This window comes from Pempheris klunzingeri, chromosome 20 (genome assembly GCF_042242105.1).
Source record: "Pempheris klunzingeri isolate RE-2024b chromosome 20, fPemKlu1.hap1, whole genome shotgun sequence".
Taxonomy (NCBI): Eukaryota; Metazoa; Chordata; class Actinopteri; order Acropomatiformes; family Pempheridae; genus Pempheris; species Pempheris klunzingeri.
The window spans coordinates 19,160,517-19,169,496 of NC_092031.1; the positions used below are offsets into that span (position 1 = coordinate 19,160,517).

The window sequence follows — 8,980 nt, forward strand, 5'->3', positions numbered from 1 at the left end:
GATGGGCCTGAGTCCGCTGACATCTTGTCCTGCACTCCCGGCTCCCCACTGGGAGGCCTTGAGTGCAAGGACGAAGCTCCTCCTCCTCCTCCTGAGCGCCTGTCCACCGGCGCCTTCCCCGTGATCTCTGGGCTGTCATCAGGCGGGCGGTGGAGCAGAAGGATATAGCTCTTCCGGCAGAGCTCCCGGCTCCCATCCCCATCTCGGTGGAAGAAGACAAGTTCCTCTAACGGGTGGAGCAGGGGAGCAAGCAGGCACCGGTGTCCTGTTACATCCCATTCACCCAGGTGGAGGGACTCACTGAGCGCGGTTTTCCTGCCGTGCCACCGCTGGAGCCGAGCCTGGCGTCTCTCCTGCTACTGAAGGCCACCTTTTTTGGGAGCAGGAAGCCCACTCCTCCGACACCGCGGGAACAGACGACGGCACGGATGGCGGACAAGATCCACCAGTGCGCTGCTCAATCCACAGCAGCGCTGAATAATATCACCCTGCTGGCTTCCTCAGTGTCGGCGACCACTGTCCAGCCCGGAGCTCCCCGGCCTGAGGAGCTCAGACAGGACATGTCGGCTATCCTGACCCTCTCCACGGCGGCGGTGGTGGCACAATCTCGCGGCCCGTTGTGCGTCCCGCGTCTCCATCTTGGGATCTGCCTCTGGTGAAGCCACCTTTTGAACCACTGGAGCAGGTTTCCATTAAAATTCTGTCATTAAAGACAGCTCTTCTTTTAGCACTAACATCTGCTAAAAGAGTGAGTGACTTGTGTGCTCTCTCGGTCTCTCCATCCTGTCTCTCCATAAGAGAGGATGGCAGCTCTGCTCTTTTGAGACCGAACCCTGCATTCATGCCAAAGGTAATAACCAGCTCGTTCAGATCGAGGGTTATTTCCTTACAGGGCTTCTTTCCCCCTTCTCACAGGGATGAGGGGGAAGAGATGTCACATCGCCTCTGTCCTGTTCGTGCACTGTCACATTATGTGTCGCGCACGGCTGCGATCAGACAGACACAGCAGCCGTTTGTCCACTACAGAGACCATTCCCAGGGGAAGCCTCTGACTAAACAGCGCTTGTCTCACTGGCTGTGTGACGCCTTCACGCAGGCTTACATGGCAGCTGGAAGCTCCTTCCAGTGTCCATGCTCACTCCACGAGAGCAGTGTCCTCCTCCACAGCTCTCCTTAGAGGCATGGCGGTGGAGGACATATGCACGGCGGCTTCATGGGCCTCACCGTGCTCTTTCATCCAGTCTTACTTGCGCGATACATCTGGGTCTCTGACTCATTCTGTATTAAACGTGTTGACCAGCAGAGCTCCACCAGCTCTGCTCATCTTACCCACTCTCCGTCCCTGGAGTAGAGAGCCAGTCTAGACCCGACATGCCGTGTTGCCTGGCTCTCTGACTTTTCACTTGTCTGTTCAGGCCTGAGGACTGTCACAGTACGTGACAATCGTCCCGATCGGCTCTCTCAACACAAGCTCTGGTGCAGGGACGTGTGTTTTTACGCACGGGCGCACATCCACTCGCCTCAGCATGGCTGAGCGAGGCGGTCTGACTCTCGTACCTGCTCTGCTCTCGGCCTTGGACTTTTAGTTACAATACGTAACTATCGTCCTGCCCTCTCACAGCAGCAGGTGCGCTCGAGTACAGAGCGGAAAGTGTTCATTCTCATCCTGCCTCCTAACTGGAGTTTGGAGCAGGATGGAATCAGGGAAGGATGATCTTCCCTGTGTTGGTGTTCTGGTTGTGTTAGTGCTTGTGGACTCCAGTGAGCCAGTGGGGCATTGACTACATCCAGCTTCGCCCTTTATCCCAATAGCGACAGCTCTTAAAGGGCGAAGCCTATACGAAGTAGAAAGTCGGTTACCTATTGTAACCTCAGATTCTATGAGTATAGGTGCAGCCCTTTAAGCTGTAGGCCCCACTGCTTACTCAGCTGAAGAAAAAGCTGCTAATTAGGGAGCAGAGGTCAGGTCGCACGGGTATTATATACCCATGGTGCGGACCTGGAAGGTCCAATGCTGGGCATAAGGGCGCGAAAGAAATCTTCAGTACTGCGCATGCGCGAGGGATAAACCCAATAGCGACAGGTCTCAAAGGGCTGCGCCTATACTCATAGAATCTGAGGTTACAATAGGTAACCGACGTCTTGCCTTGTGCCAATGGGCTGCTTTTGTTTTGGGTACCTCAGGGGTAATAAGTCAATCATGGCACGCTGGCCTCCTATATAGTTGGGGGTGGTGGCCCTTTGGGGCACTCTCTCTTCCTCTGAGGCCGAGTGCACGCCCTTCTCTGGTTTGCTTCCAGGTCACAGGTACCTCTAAACCTTGCCAGGTAGAAGTAGTGGCAGCTGCCGATTCACTTATTTGTCCCTGTAAATATGCTAGTTGACCCAGGTTACGACATTGCATGAATGGTAACTCAATGTTGTGATTTTGTAGGAAGCTACGCGGCTAGCGGCATCTGACGCGCTCCCCCCCCCCCCGAGTGTGAGACGGAAGAGCCGTGGGTGCTGCTGGCTGCTGTTGTACTTCACTGCTGCTTTGCCTCGTGTCGGGACTACCGCCGCTCACGTCTGTGTTTTGCCTCGCGGCGGGACTACCGCCGCTCACTGCTGTGCTTTGCTTCGCGGCTGAACTATCGCCGCTCACTGCTTTGCTTTGCCTCGCGGCTGAACTACCACCGCTCACTGCGATGCTTTGCTGATGTATTTTGCATAGTGTCTGTGACTTGCCGCTGGATTACTGCAGCTTGCTGGCGTCGGACTTCGCTGCCGCTTCTGCTTCACCGCTCGGCTGCTACATTGATGTCCGCGGCATGAACTGTTTTAATGTTGCATGTACTGCCCGTTTTTAGTGTTTAAATTGGTTTGTTGTGCACAACAGGTTCCACTCTTTTTCTGAGTATATTTTGTTAATTTCTTTCTCCTTATTTTGTATCGGTTTAATTTATTCTGTTTCCGATTATGCATCAGTTTGTTTAGTTCTGTAATTGGTTTGCAGTTTAAGGACTTCTGTTAATTTGGAATGTTAATTTCCAGTTTGGTATTTGAGTTGTTGTCATTTATTTGTGACTTCAAAATTTGTTTGATTTTGTTTGGTTGAGTGTGCCCTGTTAACTGTGTTTTTCTGTTTCAGAGCTGAGCCCCTGCGGTGGTGGGATTGGTGTCTCGGTGGTGGTCCCCCTTCCTAGTGTGCTGTGTCGTCAACCCTTGGTTTTTTCTTTTTCCCTTTCACGTGTCTTTTCGTATAATCACACAGGGTGACCCTTTTCCTTTGGGATCCACGGCCCTATTGACACACCGCACCGTAGGTGAGCCCCAGCTCTGATTTATTTCATTTTACTCTTGTTTCAGGTGTCTGGACGTTTTAGTGTGTTGTCTTTAATTATTGTTAATAAAAGATTGTTATTTGTACGGAACCACGTCTCTCTCTTTCATGAGTATAACAAACCTGTGTGCCTCTGTGGTATAGAGGTGGAATGAATCCTTGGGTGAAATTCCCAAGGTGGCGTTGTCAGCAACCGCTTGGCAATTGAGTGGGCTTACCCCCACTCAGGCTCAAGCTCCCCTATATTCCCCTATTTAGCCCCTTCCCACACTCCGCGCCGCCACAATAGTGTTGATCCACAAATAGGATCCTGGCATATGACCCTGGCAAGTCAAGATGTTGCACAGTCCCATTTTGACTGCATCATTCACTGACCCGTTTGCCCGATAGGCAAACTGCAGGGGGGGAGAGGTTAGCTGGGGAGGTTGGGGTGTGGCCGAAGGTGTCTGGGTTATTCAACTAAAATTCAAAAAAGTCCAGTCAGAGAAAATGTATTAAAGCAAAGGTCCAGAACATCCTAATGTCTAACTTGAGTTAGTGTGATATATGTTGATGTAGCCTAGTAGTTGTATCAACATCTGCATGTAATCAATAACTAACTGTCAAATCAAATAAATTCAGTATGATTCAAAAACATTTTGACAATATTTATCGACACTCCTGTTATGTTCATTTGTCAGGAACAGCAATGATGTCCGTTGGTCAATGTGACCCATATGTTTAATTATACAAAAAATGTCAAACAAAAACATCCTAATAAACACTGTTTATATCTCATTACTAACTCCATTAGTAACAATTCCATCAATATTTAGTGCAATGGTGTTCTTTTCCTCTCATAGATCATGGTTCAATTAGGATAATTCATTCGTTTTTCTTAAAAAATACATAATACAATACAACTTTTTTTAAAGCACATTGGAAAGACCTATATATAAAATACAATAGTTTTACATAGCATTGATTTTTTTGAAATTTTCTTTTACATTTTAAAACTATTTTTTTTCATGGGGTGTCCTCATGAGCACAACATTTTTTCCCTTTTTGGGGCAGTAAGACACAAGGGCTGTGGTGTCTGTGAAGGCAAACACAGAAGATTGAGGGGCCCTGTTTTTGATTACCAGCAGCTCAGCAGGGAGTTCAGCCCTGATCTTTCGGACAGTTCCGACCATTGTGAGCTTTGTCTTTAGAAGCTCCTGACCCAAGTTGTAGCTTGTGAAAAAATTATCACAGGTTATGTTGTGCCCCCTGAGACCCTTTGCCATGTCGAGCACGACCCTCGTGCCCTGATTCTTCTCTGGGGCTCCTCCAACCGGCTTTCCAGTGTAAACCTGCATGTTCAATGCATAGCTGTTGTTTGCATCACATGCTGCCCAGATTTTTATGCCGTATTTGACTGGTTTGGAAGGCATGTGTTGCCTAAATGGGCAGCGACCTCTGAATGCCACCAGCCTTTCATCCACTGTGACATTAGGGCCTGGGTTGTAGAGTAGTGGAAGTTGCTCTACACCACTTGTCCCACACTGTCCTAATAGCTGCCAGCCCTTGTCTCTCGATTATCAAATCGGATAACTCTGGAGAAAATTGTGAAAAGTCTCCAGAGACGTTGTGGCTCGAAATATAGTCCTGCCTGTCTCTCCATCCCACAGACTGGCTGTCGATTCATCCCTCAACTTAAAGACCCCAGCCAGGATAAGGAGCCTCAAATATGCATATAAATGTGTTTCGTCCAGCTCCTTCCACTTCTGCTCAAAAACATGCCTCCCTTCTAGATTAGTCATTTCGAGAATGATTTTTGAATTAGGCATGACCAGCCCAAAAGCTGACTTGATGTCTGTCACACGAGTCACTGCCAACCTAGTGGGCCCCGGCACTGTCTTTATTATGTTTTGCCAGTTTATTATCAGTTTTGCCTGGTGTATATTTGGGGATGAGGACCACTGTTTTTCACAATTTTTTGACATGAATGTCTTGCTTGGAGGAATTGGAATTGCAATTTCCTCATCTGGTTCATAATCAGAATCATCAGAGTCAGAGTTGACCTCAAGATGGTCTTCATCTTCAGACACATCCTCCTCTATTTCACTGTCATGATCAAAGATGAGTTCCAGAGCCTCCAGAGCTTTCATCTGTTTGCTTCTGCTGCTCATTTTGTAATCTGACAGTAGCCTGTCAGTAGCCTGTACCTATGTAGCTGCAGAGTGTAATGTTTTTAGGACTCCAATGCAGAGGACCTTTTATATGTTTAGCCCCTCCCTTGTGGGTGAGTGTGGGTGGAGCTTTCCCACGTGAACATGAAAGTTTCCCATCAAAAGTCATAATAACATCTGCACTGGCACTTTACTGATGGGGTCAGATTGGGGTGATAAATGTTTCATAGTTGCAAAGACAGAAATAGCAACACTTCTGACCCCTTTTAGTCTCCACTTGGACTGCTGGGTCAAATTGACCCGAACAGTATCTATGTGGTATAAAATGTAGGGGAGTGTTGCAAAAAATGTGAAATTAACCATTTTCATTTTATATGTTGATTACACTAATTAAGGTAAGCAGAAAAAGTTTCATACTGAAAAAATACTTTCAACTATTTTTCCTAGATTTTCAAAATTTTAAACGGGTCAATTTGACCTGCAACATAACAGGAGGGTTAAGTAAACAGATACATAATACTGTAGATAGGTAGAACGGTCTTGTCTCATTAAGCCAAAGAAGAGCTGCATTTAGAAATAAGAGAAAATAAATAAAATAGTTTTTGAATAATTGTGCGTCCTTAAATAAAGTTCATAACTTGAGAAAAATAAAGTTTAGCAGCAGCTTTTCATCTGTCCCTCACGTCTTAACTTTTGTCTGTATGCAGAGCAGCAATGTTTAGTGTCTGGAATGCAGAGACGTCTTTGGCTGAGTAGTGTCACGTGGGATGGCTTAACTTGAATGCAACTGGTCTGATCTGCTCAACCAATGCACACACTAAACACTAGAAAAGCTGCGCCGGTTAAAATAGAAGAGTCTCGTCAAATTTAAAATCCCCTCATAATTTATTGATAATAGGTCCCGGTCCTTATAGGATGGCGTGTGGGTCCGGACCTGGACCACCAGTTATGGCGCGTTTCCACTAGTACCTACTTGGCTCTACTCGGCTTGACTCTACTCGACTTTACTTGGTTGCGTTTCCATTACAGTAGCGTACCACCTCAAAGTGGACGGGGTTGTCATAGGAAGGCGGGCTGAAACTCCGGAGGCGTAATTTGTATACGGCACAAACAAACACAACTAAGGACATGGAGCGTTTGGTTTGTGTGTATCCGTTTACCTTGTTCACAGAAATAATAAAAATGCCCGGTCTCTGATTCTTGTGAACGAGTTGCTCTCGTGACTCATCAAGTGATGCTGCTCCCTGGCCAATCGGTGGCCTGCAGCCTGGTGACGTTGCATTTTCAGCTCGACTCAGCTCACTTGGAACCTAGGCCGAGGAGGTACTAAAATAGTACTAGTAATAGTTAGTGGAAACGCAACCAAACCGAGTCAAGTTGAGTCGAGTCGGGTCGAGTCGAGGCGAGGTGAGTAGGTACTAGTGGAAACACGCCATTAGTGACCTATGGTGTAGGTGGTTGTTTGAAGTCGCAGTGGGGGAGGGGTGTGAAAATGGGTTTGTCAAACCTACTGTAGGACTCATTCAGGTTGTCAGCCAGTTGCCAGGCTGTCTCCTGTAGTTAGTGATGTCTTTCACGTCTCTCCACATTGATGTCATTGGCTGAAAACTGGTTCCTCACAGTCAGACCACAGGCTTGGCAGATTTTAGTTTCTGTCTGTAAGTGAGGAGAAAATGAATCATACAATGATCAGAGAGTCCCAAAGCTGCACGGGGTACAGAGCGATAGGCATCCTTTACTGTAGTGTAACAGTGGTCCGTCAATTCATAACAGTGTTATCTCAAGACCCTTTCCATAAAGAGCAGGTCTAGACCAAACTCTTTAATTAGAGAGAGACCCAACGATTCAGGAATTCAACATTAAGGATTCAAGAATCCCCACATGAGCAGCATCAGATATTATATTAGGCAACAGTGGCAGGAACAACTCCCCTTTAACAAGAAGGAACCTGGAACAGACCCAGGCTCAATGTGGGCGGCTTTCTGTCAGGGTCCGTGTTGGGTGGAGGTTGGACAGAGAGAGAGAGAGAGAGAGAGAGAGAGAGAGAGAGAGAGAGAGAGACAACACAAACAGCAACCAACATACTAACAGCGACTATAGCATTAACAATAGGAGTGTGACTAAAAAATTTGCAATATGGTAACATTGAAAAACATGACGAGGGGCTGACAATCGTCAGCCACTCGCAGCAGTGATTCATGAAGCCAGAGAACCACATCAGCAGGACCAGGACCAGAATCCACAAGAACCAGAGAGATGAGAAAAGCACAGAAAGGCTCCGGGGAAGATAGCAAGTTAGTAACAGACATTAAGCAGACATGAGACATAATGATGGAGAGGAAGAGGAGGATAGAGGAGCCCAGTGCATCATAGGAGTCCCCCGGCGGTCTGAGCCTATAGCAGCATAACTAGGGGCTGGTCCAAGGCCTGAGCCAGCCCTTAACTATATGCCTTATCAAAAAGGAAGAAGACCAATATCAAACTTGTCTTTTCTGGGAAAGGTCATTGAAAAGGCAGCTTAACACCTTCCTTGTACAAAATAATTCCCTCAATCTCTTTCAGCATGGTTTAGACCAGACCAAGCACTGAGACTGCACTTCTTAGAGTTCATCTGAGTAGCGACGCATCAAGAATCTCAGTTCCAATTTTATTGGATATCAGTGCTGCATTTCATACCGTTGACTATGAAATACTGTTGGCCAGATTAGAAAAGTGGGTGGGACTGTCTGTTAAACTGGTTCATTTTTTAAAAACAAAAATAACGTGGGGTTCCTCAAGGGTCCATTCTCTGACCTCTTCCTCTTAACATCTGTATGCTTCCCCTTGCTCAGATCATTGAATCTTACAACATCTTGTATCATACTTATACAGATGACACACAACTGTACGTAACAGTGTCTCCACATGACTACAGTCCCTTACATTTGCCAAACAAATGTATCAAACACATCAATGAGTGGATGTTCCAAACACAGATAAAACTGAAATAATTGTTTTTGGCCCCAAATATAAAAGATTAAAAGTCAGTGCTCATCTTGACTCCATGAAATTAACTATAGAATTATAGAATTATAGAATTAATTATAGAGTTTAAAATCCTTCTCCTTACCTACAAGGTTCTTAAGGGTCAGGCTCCATCATATCTTAAAGAACTCATAGTACCGTACTACCCCACTAGAGCACTGCGCTCCCAGAATGCAGGCCTACTGGTGGTTCCTAAAGTCTTCAAAAGTAGGCAGAGCTTTCAGCTATCAGGCTCCTCTCCTGTGGAATCTCCTTCCAGTTTGGGTTCGGGGGGAAGACACCCTCTCTACATTTAAGAGTAGACTAAAAACCTTCCTTTTTGATAAAGCTTATAGTTTAGGGCTGGCTCAGGCCTTGTTTGTTTGTTTTGTCTCTCTCTCTCTCTCTCTCTCTCTCTGTCCAACCTCCACCCAACATGGACCCTGACAGAAAGCCCCCACCTCTGAGCCTGGTTCAGTTCGAGGTTTCTTCCCGTTAAAGGGGA

At 46.6% G+C, this 8,980-nt stretch overlaps 1 pseudogene; it reads right to left on the reverse strand.

Annotated features, from left to right (window-relative positions):
- Window positions 1-4,317: 4,317 nt before the first annotated feature.
- LOC139220219 (piggyBac transposable element-derived protein 4-like) lies at window positions 4,318-5,472 on the reverse strand (annotated as a pseudogene).
- Window positions 5,473-8,980: the final 3,508 nt, after the last annotated feature.